Source organism: Eucalyptus grandis, chromosome 4, assembly GCF_016545825.1.
Source record: "Eucalyptus grandis isolate ANBG69807.140 chromosome 4, ASM1654582v1, whole genome shotgun sequence".
NCBI classification, from domain to species: domain Eukaryota; kingdom Viridiplantae; phylum Streptophyta; class Magnoliopsida; order Myrtales; family Myrtaceae; genus Eucalyptus; species Eucalyptus grandis.
This window is the reverse complement of record NC_052615.1, coordinates 9,601,507-9,617,013: the sequence shown is the minus strand read 5'-3', so window position 1 is coordinate 9,617,013 and position 15,507 is coordinate 9,601,507. Positions and strand designations below refer to the sequence as shown.

Here is a 15,507-nt window from a genome sequence, read left to right as displayed (position 1 = left end):
TTAGGTGCATCCATTTTAATTTGCATTTACATTGGGCCGGTGACAAATGTGTTCAAATTGATGGTTCGGAATATTAATTTGGTGAATTGGACTAAGCCCACAAAGAAAGTAAATTGGCCCAAGCCCATATCCAGGGAAGATTTTACGGATTGATTTATGCGAGATTTTAAATTTTAGAAAAATCCTCTTGCAATCCTAAATTGTATCAAAAGCAAATATTACATTTGGAAAAAGAAATTTTCGTGGATATGGATTTGGAAAAATTAGAACCCTAACTCGCGGCCTATAAATAGATTAAATGCGTAGGGTTTGGGGAGGAGGCCACACAATCGATACAAACGGGCACCACTCGAAGGAAAAGAGAACACGTTCGCAAGGGAGAGCTCTCTCTCTCTCTCTCTCTCTCTCCAATATTTGTTCATGATCTCATCCCCTCATCAATGGATACACAGCTCCACCTCTCTCGCGGACGCTAGAAGAACATTCGCAAAAAGGGGCTACTTTATTTCAAGCGACAAAAAAAAATAGTGAAGAGACGGCCACAATTCTCGAGACGAGCAGAGAATGGAGAGAGAGCGGACATTCTACACATGAAAGAGAAATCGTGAAGAATGAGACCCGCCCGGCCAATTGAAGATCCCGTTGCCCACTAAGTCTTCAAAATCAAATTCTTTTTGCTACCGTGGACATGCACGCCCATTCTCGATCAATATCTCACTTTCATCTCTTTTCTCTATCAAGAAACTGTCGCACAAGTCCTATTATTGCTGCAACTCCTATTAAATGGCAATCTATGGTTCCATCTGTGTCAAAGAATCAAACTGTGCACCACAAACTTCTAGCTGACAGCATCACAGCAAGCAATATACAATCTAAGAAGGGGAAGCATTCTCGTCTTACTGCTCGATCTGGACCTATTAAGAAGGCTAAAAAACTATTTAGCCCTGATGTTTGCACTCAAATCCGAGAGAACTTTGATGACTCACATTTAATGGACACCCCAATTCTTACCGTTGAAGAACCTAGCAGATGGGCTGTGGTGGCTAGCCCGAATCAGCCACCCCATGACAGATGAAGATATTGAGCTGGAGGAACCGGGGTTTGGGCAATCCCCGACAGTTCGAGCTTTAAGGGTCCTAGTGGCCCAAGAAAAGCCCCAAATAATTTTTTGATGGAAACAAAAAACCAGAGTTACGTTCTAATCAGAATCCAAAAGAGACTCAACTTCTCTCACTTTGTTTTCTTGAAGAACCTGTTGGGACGAGCAGTGGATTGGCTGTGTTTTGGAATGAAGGTGTGTCTATGTCACTTGTACACCAATCCTCAGACTTCCTGGATATGTTATGTACGGATAAGGAATCTATGTTGGTCATGCGACTCACCTGTGTCCATGCCCCATCAGTCTATAATCAAAGACAAAATGTATGGAATGAGTTACGCCATATCAGTGACTATAATACTCTACCCTGGGTGTGTGTTGGAGATTTCAATGAAATCCTTTACCACTGGGAGAAAACAGGTAAGCGACAAGCTGATCCCTATCGGATGCGATCTTTTCGTGCTTTTGTTGAATCCTGTTCTTTTCTGGAGGTGGCAAGTAAAGGTTGTGCATATACCTGGGTCAATAATCGAGAGGGAGAGGAGTTAATTAAGGAAAAACTGGATCGGGCTCTTTGCACAATGGACTGGCATTTAGCTTATCCATCAGCTGAGGTGTTCGTCTTACCTGCTCTCGCGTCGGATCACAGCCCACTCCTCCTTTCCACAGAAGCCACAAACAAAAAAAGGAGAAGAAGATTTACCTTTGAGGCCTTCTGGATTCAAGATCAGGAGTGTGATCAAATTGTTGCTGCAAACTGGCGATCCAATCTGCGGTCCAACTCTACAATTTCAGCGAAGATTAAGTGTTTCGGGTGCTCTTGCTGTATGGAGTCAAAGAAAATTCGCTAATGGTAGAGAAAAACTTAGTGATTTGACGCTACAACTCCAAGACATAATGAATACGCCCCACAACCAACATGATAATGAAGAGATGACTCGCCTGCAGATGGAAATTCAATACCTCTGGCAACAGGAAGAGCAGTATTGGGCCTTGCGCTCCCGTATTAAGCGGCTCGGGTGGGGTGATAAAAACACCAAATTCTTCTATGCCTCTACTATCCAACGAAGACAAAGAAATCGGATCGGCATGCTTCGGGATACGAGATCAACATTGGGTGAGGATCAACAACAACTTAAGGATATGATCATTCATCATTTTCAATCTTTATATGCATCAATGGGACATCGTAATTATGAACCTATATTGCAGCAGTGCCCTCAGATGGTCACGGAAGATATGAATACTAACCTCATACGAGCTGTCACTCAAGAAGAATTAAGACAAGCTGTCTTTCAGTTGGGGGCAACTAAAGCGCCAGGGCCAGATGGACTGAATGGGCTTTTCTACCAGCATTACTGGGACATCTTGAAAGAAGATCTCTTTGGCTTGGTACAACATTTTTTCTGCACTGGTGTCTTGCAACCTGCACTCAATCAAACAACTATCACTTTAATACCCAAAGTCCCCAACCCGGAAAGATTAGATCAGTATCGCCCAATCAGTCTTTGCAATTATATCTATAAGATTATTTCAAAGATCTTGGCCAACCGCCTCAAACCGTGGCTACCAATGCTGATTTCCCCAGAACAATCTGCTTTTATTAGTGGTCGTCAGATTCAAGATAATATCTTGATCGTGCAAGAGGTCCTTCATCAACTTAGGATTAGGAAAAGAAAGAAACATTTTCAAGCCGTCCTAAAGTTAGACATGCGAAGGCCTACGACCCGAGTGGAATGGGATTTTCTTCGGGATTATATGCTTAAATTGGGTTTCAGCTCAATATGGGTCCAAAGGGTTATGGAATGCATTACAACTTCTACCCTTAGTGTCGATTTAATGGTGAAAATCTTCCATATATTCACCCTACTAGAGGACTCCGTCGGTGATCCTTTATCACCATATCTATTTATCCTGGTAGCAAATGTGCTTTCTATCCTTATCCAAAGCAAGCCCCTGCTCATGGGAAATATAAAAGGTATCACATTGAATAGGTGGTGTCCAACCCTCTCTCACTTATTATTTGCTGATGATGCTGTTTTCTTCCTGGATGGCAAACTTCGGGAATGTCAGAATCTAGCGAATTTGCTAAATCAATACTGCTTAGCTACTGGCCAGATTGTTAACCGAAACAAATCCGGTATCCTTTTCAGCAAGGCGTGTCCTATCCAATTACAAGAGAATTTGGCCCAAGAAATCCGAGTTCCTATTCTAACTAAATGTAGTAGATACCTTGGTATACCATCAGACCGGGGAAGATCAAAAAGGGATATGTTTGCCTGGATCTTAGCTCGTGTGCATTCTAAACTAGAAGGCTGGAAGGAGAAGTTCATCTCAAAAGGAGGTAAGGAACTTTTAATAAAAACCGTTGTTCAAGCTATCCCTCAATATGTGATGTCTATTTTCAAGATCCCTGTTTCTTTATGCAAGTCTATTCAACAGAAAATTGCCAGATTTTGGTGGCAGAATAGCAGTACTAAGACTGGTATCTATTGGAAACAGTGGGATTTTCTAACTCAGAGAAAGGATATTGGAGGGATGGGCTTTCGTGACCTTACCATTTTTAACAAAGCCTTACTAGGCAAACAGGCATGGCGTCTAATGAATAACCCCTCTTCCCTATGGACTAAATTGCTTAAAGGTCTTTACTATCATTCTACGGATTTCTTGCATGCTAATATAGGCTTTAGACCTTCATGGGGCTGGCAGAGTCTACTGCTTGGCAGAGACTCAATTCTGGATAACATTCAGTGGGCTGTTGGTAATGGGCAAGATATTTCAATCCGCGAAGATAGGTGGCTCTCAAGAGGAACCATTGGTGGCCCTGCGCCCCAAGGTGAACCGAAGCAAGTTGCTGGTTTTATCTTACCAGGTCAGTATATTTGGGATGAACCCTTGTTGCGTCAATCTTTTGATGCCCAAACAGTGACTGAGATCCTAACTATTCAACTTCGGCCCCAATGCCTAACTGATAAGATCATATGGAAAGGCACTCAAGACGGCGAATATACAGTCAAGAGTTGTTATAACTACCTTAGAGCAAAAGCTAATATGCATGACAGCAACAACGCATCATCTTCCTACCAAGCCCCTACAACCCTTTGGCGTAAGATCTGGCAGCTCAAAACATCTCCAAAACTCCGTGTCTTTTTGTGGTCTCTCTGCCACAATGCTCTTTCCACATGTGAGAATCTCTACCGTCGACATGTTATTTCTGACTCTCTATGCAAGTTATGCACCACACATACCCCAGAATCTACAGAACACATCTTCTTATTATGTCCATGGACAGCAAAGGTTTGGTCGCATTCGCAGCTAAATATCAATCCGGCGGCTTATAATACTCAACGTATGGATGCTTGGATAACAGATATTATAATGAATAGCAATATCTTACCTGATCTGGACATTATTGTGCATACGCTGTGGCAGATCTGGAAGGCCAGAAACAGCTTTGTATTTCGCAGAGCTCATCCTGATCCAACACAGGTGGTGCGAACGGCTTTGGCTAATGCACTGACAGATCGCCGTCTGTGTGCAGCGAGTCCGGCATCTCAACTTCGATCCTTCTCTTCCGATCGTGTTTGGCACCCTCCGATTCCTGGCACCTGGAAGGTTAACATAGACGGAGCTTTTATCCCTGCATCATCGGAAGGAACGGTGGCTTCAATTACTCGAGATCACGCTGGCCGAATCGTGGATGGTTTCTCAAGCCATGTTGCTGCATCTACCGCTCTACAGACAGAAGCCCAAGCTTTAACCCTCACACTACGAGATCTGATGCAGAAAGGACACACAAACCAAGCTCTTACCGTGGAATCGGATTGTCAAACGCTGGTGGATGCGGTCAACAAATCTTGCCCTCCGCCATGGGAGCTTCGCTCTCTGCTTGCTGAGGCTGCGGCGCTCCTGCAAGGGTTCACCAATCTGTGTTTCGTCCACTGCAGTAGAGACGCGAACGAGGCAGCCAAGCGGGCCGCCAAGGCCCGGACTTTCAAGAAGTCTTCCTTTAAATTGGCCTCGTCTATCCCCCTCCGCTTTTGGATATAATCTGTACGGATCTATTTGCAAACGGTGTAACTCTTCCTTAATTATATATATTTGCCTCTTCGAAAAAAAAAAAAAAAAAAAAAAAAAAAAAAAAAAAAAAAAGTCCTTGATCGCATATATTTTGTTGTTGTTTTGTTTCGAAACGAGTTAATGTTCAAGATCTCTACGGGCATCCCCGGCGCAAGCCACATCCGTGTGGCCTATTAGGCCATCTGCGGAATCCCCAAGAACGACGAATACCGGGTCTTTCTTTGCGGGTTTCCTAGTCGAGCCAAGCACCGCCATCCAGCCTGTCCGAGCCGAACCGTCCGTCGATCCAGGTTTGCAAAATCAATATTCAAATAGATTGAGCTTTCACGTGAAGATGAGCATATAGTTAAGCGGCGAAAGGAATCTGTTTAGTCAGCTTGTACATGTCCCGATCGTGTATTAATTTGCTTCCGCCAATTGCATGTTTCCCGCACTTGAATAAAAATGCAAACCGCATTAATTTGAACGATGAAGAGAATTTAGGCAACGCACGAAAAAAAGAAGTGAGGTATGTGGACAAAGTTCGGTGGGATCGGCTGTGGATGAGGCCAAATAAAAAGCACTCTCCCTGTTCCTTCGAGATCACTAGCCGCAAGCTCTATCTCCGCGAGCCCGCCCACACCGCGAGCCATGTAGCCTCCGCCATTTGTGAGCCCCTTGCCGCTGGTCCACGGTTTCGAGTCGACATCCCAATTTGGAAAAGTTATCGGTGCGATATCGAGAGCTAGGTAAGATTTTTGATTGATTCGATTTTCTTATATTTTATTGTCCGATCCATGGGATCGCGATTTATTTGAATATTTGTTTTTTTTTTTTTTTGGTAAAGGAATTTGAATATTTGTTCGTTATTGCCATATCCAAAAGATCTCTTAATCCCTCATGAATTAGGAAATTTTCCTAATTTCATAACGTGCGTATGATTGACAGTCCGATCTCATGCGCGAGATATGATTCGTCAATTTAGTTCCCAAAATTAAATGGACGTGGATGATGTCTTGCTTGATTTGGTGCCGTGTTGTTCTTGATGCTTTATTTGTTTGCTCCCGTAAAAGAAAAAATATTTGAGTTAGATTAGATGCATGTTAGGATGTTACTTGTTTTAGATTATTTTGCATGTCTAGAATAGGAAATTTATTTATTTCGAATTTTTGAAAAAATGAAAAAATACAAAAAATTAGGATGTTAGATTTCTGCTTCACTAGTCTAAATTGCATGTTTAACTATTTGGCAATTGTTAATTTCGAAATTTAAAAAAAAAGGGGAAAAAAGGAAAAACACAAAAAAAGTCATTATGCATATGTCATGTAGAGTTAGGGCATTCTTTGCACGTCATTGCATGTTAAGATTGCATGTCATAGGTTTAGATAATTTCTCCTAAATAGATTGCATGTTTATTAGGAAAATAAAAATCATGTGCATGTCATATAGAATTAGTTTCATACAATGCACGTCATTTAGTGATTTTTGTTAGATGCATCTAATTAGAAATTGCCCGTCATTAGAATTAGGTCATTAGATTAATTTAGATTGCATATTTAAGTGTTGCATTTCTTTAATTTCGAATCTCATGGAAAATAAAAAATTATTTAGAATACATCATCTCATGCTTAGGATAGACTACATGCTTAGTTATGTATAGCTAAGTCATGTTGCCATGTCATATTATTTCATGTTAAATTAGTGGCATGCATTGCATATTGCATGATTTTCATTAATTAAGTGAAAACAAAAAAAAGAAATTGCGTGTTAATTAGAAATCATATCTAGGGTTGATGATGTAAATTCTGATCTAACAACGCAGATGCTTTCGTTGCTATGAGGTAAGTCCTGCAATTTATTCATTGCTTTTCTTGGGTGTAAATTGGTGGTTTGCGCACCCGCATGATCACCTCACATGTTAGGAAAATAAATTTAAAATCAATCCAAACTGCTTGCCAAACATTTTTTCAAAATAAAAGGAAAGGTACCGAAAGGGCGTTAGAGAAATCTAGTGTAATCAAGTCCCCGAATCCATAAATCTCTGGTTCGTAGGAGTAAAGTAAATCTCCCATTACTTTACTTGGGTTTCTAATCGACTCACCAAAAATAGATTAGTGGCGACTCCTAATTAAAACAATTGCATGTTAAGAACTTGAACCGAAAGTCGCGAATTGGTATGGGCTTGGGAGAGCCCGAGTTAAGTCTAGGCTTAACAATCTATTAGCCAAAACCCTAGGTGGTTCACCCCCAAAAAAATTGGTCGCGACAATTACGATACTCGCTGCATATAACAGTAAATCAATTTCATATTGATCTTGTATTTAGAGTAAGTAATTGATTCCTCACAATTACATGATAACCGAGGGTTGTCCGCGATTTGAAGAGGCACAAATATGGATTGAAAATTATTGACCACAGGTCAAATGCACAAAATCCCTAAAAGCCCTCCAAAACACTTTAAACTATCATTTCTATATATTTTCAAAGCTAGACAACTCCCAAATCTAACCATGTAGTTCAAAATTCTATAACTCTAGATTAATGCCCTAATTCTAAAAATTACTTCGATTAGATGAGCAAAGTGTTTGGATCCTTAGCGGACAGTGTGAGACGTAGTTTGTCCGACTTGGCAAGATCCCCATGATATATACTCCTCTCCTTTTCCTTCTCATCTTCTTTCCCTTTCCTTCTTTTCTCCAATTCTTCTTTCCTGTTCCTCTTTTTTTTTGTTTTCTTCTTCCTTCTCTTTTCTTTTATGCATGTGCCTCATTCTTTCCCCTTTACAATCAACGTCCACTTTTCTTCTTTTGTCGAACAGTCAAAGTTTTTTTTTTCCCACCCACAGTTTTGACGAAGTCAAAATGGTTTTATTACAAGTTATGGCAACTAAAATATTTAAGGAAAATGACACAAATAATCCTTAAATTTTGATCTAACATGCAATATCATCCCTAAACTTTTTAATTCATTTAATGTGGTCTTTAAATTATTAGTTAATATTCAATATAATCCTTCCATTTGCTTAAATGATGAATTAGACATTATTGGTAAAGTGGATTAATATGATGAGTTGGCTTTTTTAAAATGACAACTCAACATGTCCAATATTTAAAACTTTGTCTTAGCCTAGGTTACTTGAAGTGCATTCTAGTCATTTCATAGAGAGTAATTTTTTCAAATTATTACTCTCTTCCTCGATTCAAAGCTAATTATCCTTTTCTTTCACAACTTGCCCAATCAAATCTAGTATTATTTGAGAGAGCATGAAGTGACGGATCGATAGCAGATAGCTATTGTGTGGTTGTTCCATTTGTCTTTATTTGATTTTATCAATCCAATTCACAATATTTGTAGTGGAAGTCCTATGACCACAATAGTTGAATGAACCCTTTCAGCTTGATGCAGAGTTGACACTACCGAATCGTAAATACAATTTAGCCAATTTTAGTTATTAAATTAGCTTGTTGAAGCATTCATTTAAATATTTCGATAGACAAATTTCAACCTCAACTCATAAATATGGTCGCTTTCACTAAGTAAGTTGTAGTGAGTTTTGTTAAATGGCTTTGCATTATGTTTACCACTTCACTTGTAGTCCTGGATTTAAATCTTATTAGAGACATTCCAATTATAAATTTTGAATGCATTAGACCAATTTGCGAGGGTGCACCCTTAAAATTTCTTGAAGACATATAATACTCGAGATGAGCAAAAACTAACCCAAACGTTATTTGATTGCTATTAAAAAAAAGTGTTTTTGCCATATGCCAATAACAAAAGAAGTACAACCAATGTGTCAAGACTTAGTACAGATGGACACACAAGTTCCAAAACTTCCAAAGAAATACGCTTAAATGCCATTTTCTTTTCTAAAATTAGACACTTAAGTGCCCACTCCAATGAGGCTTGCCAAAAATCCAACATTAGATTATTTTAAGAATAAAATTGATCTACGTGGTTATTAGAAATCTTACGTGGCTCGCTATTGCCACTTAACTGTTCATTTTTTCTCCAATTTTGATACTTAAGTGTACCATTTGGATGTTTTGGCACTTATGTGTTTACCTATATTGTAATATCCTGAAATTTGACCATTCTCAATATATATGAAATTGTTATTTCATCAATACACAGATAGTTAAATTTGCTCTAAACTGATTACTTATGAGTTGACTAATCTATTGAGAGGGGTCATGAAAGATTAAAATGAGAATGGCCAGAGAATTTAATTAGGGATAGACCATTCGGTCATAAGGAGCGACAAGGGACAATCCTACACTTTTAAAGGTAATTAGAAAATGGATATATATATATATATATATATATATATGTATGTATGTATGTATGTATATGTATATATTGATTTGATATAAGCAAGTAGTCAGTTTGTAGGTGATTCCACACAATTGCGATACTCGCTGCAAATAACAGTAAATCAATTTCTTATTAATCTTGTATTTAGCGTAAGTAATTGATTTCTCGTGATTACATGACAACCAAGGGTTGTCGGTGATTTGAAGAAGCACAAATATGGAATTAAAATTATCGACCATGGGTCAAACGCACGAAATCCCTAAAAGCCATCCAATAGCTTAGGTCATACTAAAGTCGCATTTAATTGATTTTAACCATGAAATTTAATTCGATTTTAAGTATCAAACTTTCGAGGATTTCAAGACTAGCCTATTTGATGTTGCTTCATTTATCTAGCATTTATCGGTCCGCTTTAAATTTTTGGATGAGACTTAGTGGGTCGAGAATTGGAAGCTAGAAAAAGGAGCTCGGCCAAGCAAAGGCCCAATGGGCCTCATACCCATAGGTTTTGGCCATGTGGGCCCAACAAAGCTTGCCAAGCCCAAATGAGCCCATTCAAGCAAATAGATCCAAGGGCAAAATTGGAATTTTTGTTAAAAGTTGTGAAAAGACCAAAATGCCCCTTCTATAAGATTTTTGCCTTCTAAGAAAATGAAGACAAAGGGGAAATTGCATGGAGGAGAGGGTTTAAGGGAGATTTCATGGAAAATTCATGATGAAGAAGATTTTTGGGAGAAACTCTCTCTCTCTCTCTCTCTCTCTCTCTCTCTTCTTTCCTCCCTTACTTTGACTGAACCAACCTTGCCACCTCCTTGCCACTACCGAACCAACCTTGCTGCCCCCTTGCCACTATGTCCACCACCACCGCCCCCTTCCCACTATGTCCACAACCACCATCTTTTGTCCGCCGCTCAACGTCGTACTGTTTACCATCCTCACCGCTAATCCACCACCGCCCCCACCAAGCTTGGCCATGAGCCTCAAGCTTGTCGACTTACCATCGTAATGCCACCATTCAAGTAGCAAGGATCACATTCTCATCACTATCGCGCCACCATTGCCATTAGCTCGCCATTGATGTAAAATAGTGAGTTAACTTCCTAATCTTTGATTAGGGTGTTAATTGTGTTTAGGGATAGTTTAGATTAAGGCTAATTGTAATTAGGCTTAATTAATGGCGGTTAGTCTTAATTGCATTTATGAATAGTTTAGATTAAGGCTAATCATAGTTAGTCTTAATTAATGGCTGTTTAGTATTAATTAGTGATGGTTTAGTCGATAGGTTATCATGATAAGCGATAAGCAAAATTGATAAGCTATTGTGACAAGTGATAAGTAGAGTTGATAGGTTATCAAGCAATTAGGTGATAAGTTATCGCCGAAGGGATGATGAGCTATCGAGAAAATGTTGATAAGCTATCATCAAAGGAGTGATAAGCTATCGATAAATAGGTGATAAGCTATTGGAAAATAAACAATAAGTTATCGGATAATAGATTATCAACAATTGGACGATGAGCTATCATTTTTATGTTGATAAGTTATCGCAATAGGACAATAAGTGGTGATTTTTATGTGTTTGATATTTGACTTATGAGATGAATTTATACATGATTTATGTTGTTTGAAGCTTGTGATGCCATGAAAAATAATTGCTCATTTTAGAAACCTTATGTGCTATTTTAAATAAAGTTTTTCTGGACGACGATGTGTCATATTTCGGTGCTATGTTTTATGTGTTGAATGGGGTGAGGATGTTTTAAGATGAAGTGCACAAAGTTTGACAAATCAATTATATGTATCCGATCACATATGATTGTTTTACCGTAATTTTACATGTAAAAATTGCCATAGTTTGTTGTATGATCACGAACCATGTTTACATTGGTTAATTGAGGAAAAATGAAATTGGCATAAGTTAGTGGTGTACTCATGTGACCACATAATGGGAAAGTATACAAAGTGTTATGATTATGTGTCGTGCCTATTGCATCAGTAGTTAAAATTATGCAAAGGTGTGCCAAGGGGAGGTAAGAATGCCTACGGGTTTATTTGACGGCTTTGAGGTTTATCGTTGGATCGAACTGCCTAACCATGTTCACAGTTAGGGCAAAGTGGGGGTCACTTTACTATTGATTTGCCGTCAATATAATGTTGCATGTTTAGATTGCACTTGAAGTGAGTTAGCATCCTAAACGAGGCTTAGGTTGTTAACTTATTGAGATTTTATCTCATCCATCATTATTTATTATTTTTCAAGGCCGCGGTATGGAGAACCGTCATGTGCGATTGTGGTGGCCACAAGATGCATCACTTTTTGGCTAGCCCTCATGTTAAAGGAGTTAAGTTAATCCCTACCTTTCTAACCATTTTTATATATTGGTCACATAAGAAGTCGCCCTTTTATGATGGACTTATAATTACTAAACTTCCTAGGGTTAAATATAAATGTATTAATGAAGTCTATGATTGTGATGTTATTGTGTTTTCTTTGTTATCCTTGTTACTTTTTGTTGTTGTGATTTATTATGTACGTTCCGTTTGCATTTAATCGAAAAAAAAAAATAAGCCGACAATGCATCCTAGAACATTGCAACTAAATGACATGGAGAGATGTTCACATGCTTAGGGGTTTGAGGCGTGACACATGCCAAGTTTTAGCACTCAAGGTGCGCACACCTTGCCAAAAACAAAGGTAGATTTTGTGTTGTTTTCTAATTTTCTAAACGAATTGCATGTAGCCTCACTCACTCCCTTATTCTTTCGATGGGAAAAACTAGTGAAAAGTCTTAAACCTAATATATGAATGCCAACTCAGCCATAAACTTTTCAATTTAATCAATTTAATTATAAATCTTTTAACAATTTATCAATATAATTCTTCTAATCAATTTTGGCTAGAAATTGTTGACTTAGACATTGGCCATCATATATGATACAACTAGTGCCAACTTTGATAATTTTTGCAATTTTGGAGAAATTACTTTGAATTTTTTTATAATTTTTTTTATTTTCCTTTTCTTTCATTATAGTCAGTGAGGGTTGCTAAGGCCTCAATGATGGCCAATTAGGTTACCAACTGCAAAAAGTCTTAAACTTATTGAATAGATTCAAATTTAGTCATAAACCTATTAATTTAGCCAATTTAGTCATAAAACTTTTGATGATTTGTCAATATAGTCATTCTTATCAATTTTGAGTGGAAGTTGCTTTCGTTCTTTTCTTTTCTTTTTTTTCTCAATGTGGCTAGCAAGGTCTCCAAGTGGTTATTCACCAACTATTATTAACTTTTCTCGAAAATCATCAATTTTTATTTTCCTTACTTATCAACATCCTTAGTACATTACTAGCTCTTCATTTAAACTAACGATTTTTTTTAGAAAAATTATTACTTTTGTATTATTAATTTACCTGTAGATTAGCAACTTTCCTTTGAGTTGCTTTCCACCCATTTATACTTATCAACTTTCATATTTTTTTTATGAAGTTTAATTTGCTTGACTTATGAATAATTTAAACTTACCAGCCTCCTATAAGAATTTGTTATTTATAGTTAGAGTGATTATCAATTAAGCTACCAACTAGTTTTCTCTCGCCCACTTTTATTAGAGTGGTTGCCAATGTTGATTTGTTCTTTTTGAACTTACCTTTTGTCAGACAAACTTCTCTTATCTATTATTTACCTATAATATATATTACATATAATTTTTTTATATAGAGAAAACCTTAAAATAAACAGCATCAACAATATTAAACAGCTCTCTAATGAGGAGTTCAAGTAATTTTACATTGTTCCTTAATAACTCAGATTTTTAATGTCTTTTATGGCATTAATAGTCATAATTTATGAATGAGGAAAATGTTTTGTGAGGAGTCATCATGACGTTCGAAAAGGCATAAACAACTCCTTATGGCATCATCCTCTAGTATTCATTCTCTTATGTCTTATTTATCTTCTTAGTCTTCAATTTGCCAAAATCGAAAGAAACAACTTCTCCGCTCACCACTTGACACTCACCTCACTCGCTTTGGGTCACTCATACCACTCACCACTCAATGCTCGCTTAGCTTGTTACTTCCTACTCGACATTCGATACTCATTCTATTTGATGCTCACCCCACTTGACCCTCATTGCTTGCCTTTCTTAGCTAACCTCAATCGGTATGGTCCTCCCTTGCCCTTTTAAGGAGTACAAAAAATGAAATAAAAAATTATTGGTTGGTCCTGGGTTAACCCTAAAATTGAACCGAACCCATTGGGTTAGTTTAGTCCTCAATCGCTTTTTTAAAAAGTACAAAAAATGAAATAAAAAATTATTAGTTGGTCCTGAGTTGACCTTGAAACCGGACCAAACCCATTGGGTTAGTTCGAACCTCAATCATTTTGTTAAGGAGTACAAAAAATGAAATAAAAAATTATCGATTGATTCGGGTTGACCCGGAACCAGACCAAACCCATTGGGTTGGTCCGATCCTCGGTCCCAAGCTCAATAGGGTCGGTCCTCAATTCCAAAAATTGAGGGCTAGCACTGTGACTGTGCGAGTTGGTCCTAGGGTTAAGGGGCAACCGGCCCAAACCCGGACCATGCTTGCCCCTAGTTTTACCAACACTTGTTCAACTTTCTTATTAAGGATTTAAATTTACCACAAATTATATGAAATTAGCAAATTTTATTTAAATGACTTACCCAACTATTCTATTTAGTTGCTTACCAACTTTTCTATTAAGAAAAAAATGGTAAACTAAAGTAGAATAAAATTTGGTGATTAACTCAAATAAGAGTTAGTACCACAAAACTAATTGATAACATAATCAGAGAAATGTTAGTAAATCACTTAGATTAAAGCTAGTATATTGGTATAAGAGTAGTAGTTAAGAAAGATAGATAAAAGTTGCTAAAAGATTAGAATGGTAATTACCAGACAAAAAGAACTTCTTGAGTAACTCAAATGACAGTAGGTAATCTAACCCTAGTACTTAATTGCATAAAGGTGGTAACTTCAAAAAAGGAGAAAGCCACCAAAAACCTAAACTTTACGCAATGTGACAAATTTACTCTTAACTTTTTTTGTAATACAAAAAACTCCAATCTTTACCGACTATGACACATTTACTCCAACTCTATGGCTAAAAGGCATTTTTGTCTTTCTTTTCCTTTTCTTTCCTTTTGCTAGTTTTCCTTTTTCTTTTTTATTTTTTCTTTTTCTCTCTTCCCTTAGTTGCTGACTAAAGGAAGCTGGCTCAAGTGATGGCCACCCTCACTTAGGTAGGTGAAGGTGCCCCTTCCCTTGGTCAGGCGAGGTCAACCCTTGCTAAATCTAGCGAGGTCGACCCTTGCCAAGGTGGCCCTCGCCAACCCCAACAAGGAAATTCCTCGCCAAATCTGACCCAGGCTAGGATCGCCTCGCCTGCATCAGGCCAAGGTTGCCCTCACCGGATCTGGCAAGGGTAGTCCTTGCCCAACCCATGAGGAAGACCACCCTTGCTCGCCCAGGCGAGGGCGACCCTCGCTCAACGCCGCCAAGGGCGGCCTTGCTTGAGTTCAACTTCCTTCTACCATGGTCAACGAAGGAAAGAGAGGAGAAGAAAAAAAAAAAAAAAGAAAAAGAAAAGCAAATGAAAATAAAAATTACAAAGTAAAAGACAAAAATTCCCTATAGTTTGGGGTAAATGTGTCATGCAAGTATGAGTTTATGGTTTTTTGTATCATAAAAAAAAGTTTTAGATAAATGTGTCGTAGTTGGCAAAGTTTGAGATTTTTTGTATTACAAAAAAAAAGCTCGAGATAAATTTGTCATATGAGGTAAAGTTTAGGGTTTTGGTGGCTTTTTCCCTTTTAAAAAAGAGTTGGTAAATTTAAAACAATGCTAGTAGATGTAAGGAAAAACAAAAAACAAAAGTTGGCAAATTAAAAAGAAAAACTAGATAGCCGTCGGTTAGTTAAATGAGAGTTGGTGACCTCTAATTTAATGGGAGAAAATTTGTCAACTTGCGCTAATTTATGTTAATAATATCAAGAAATAATTAGTAAAAG

The 15,507-nt window shown here is 37.9% G+C and overlaps 1 long non-coding RNA gene across 1 annotated transcript; it reads right to left on the bottom strand.

Moving 5' to 3' along the window:
* Positions 1 to 4,064: 4,064 nt before the first annotated feature.
* Positions 4,065 to 4,657, bottom strand: LOC104440855. The gene is made up of 2 exons (XR_005550260.1): positions 4,497 to 4,657; positions 4,065 to 4,355 (listed from the first exon to the last, which is right to left on the bottom strand). It is a non-coding gene; the product is annotated as an uncharacterized LOC104440855 (long non-coding RNA).
* Positions 4,658 to 15,507: the final 10,850 nt, after the last annotated feature.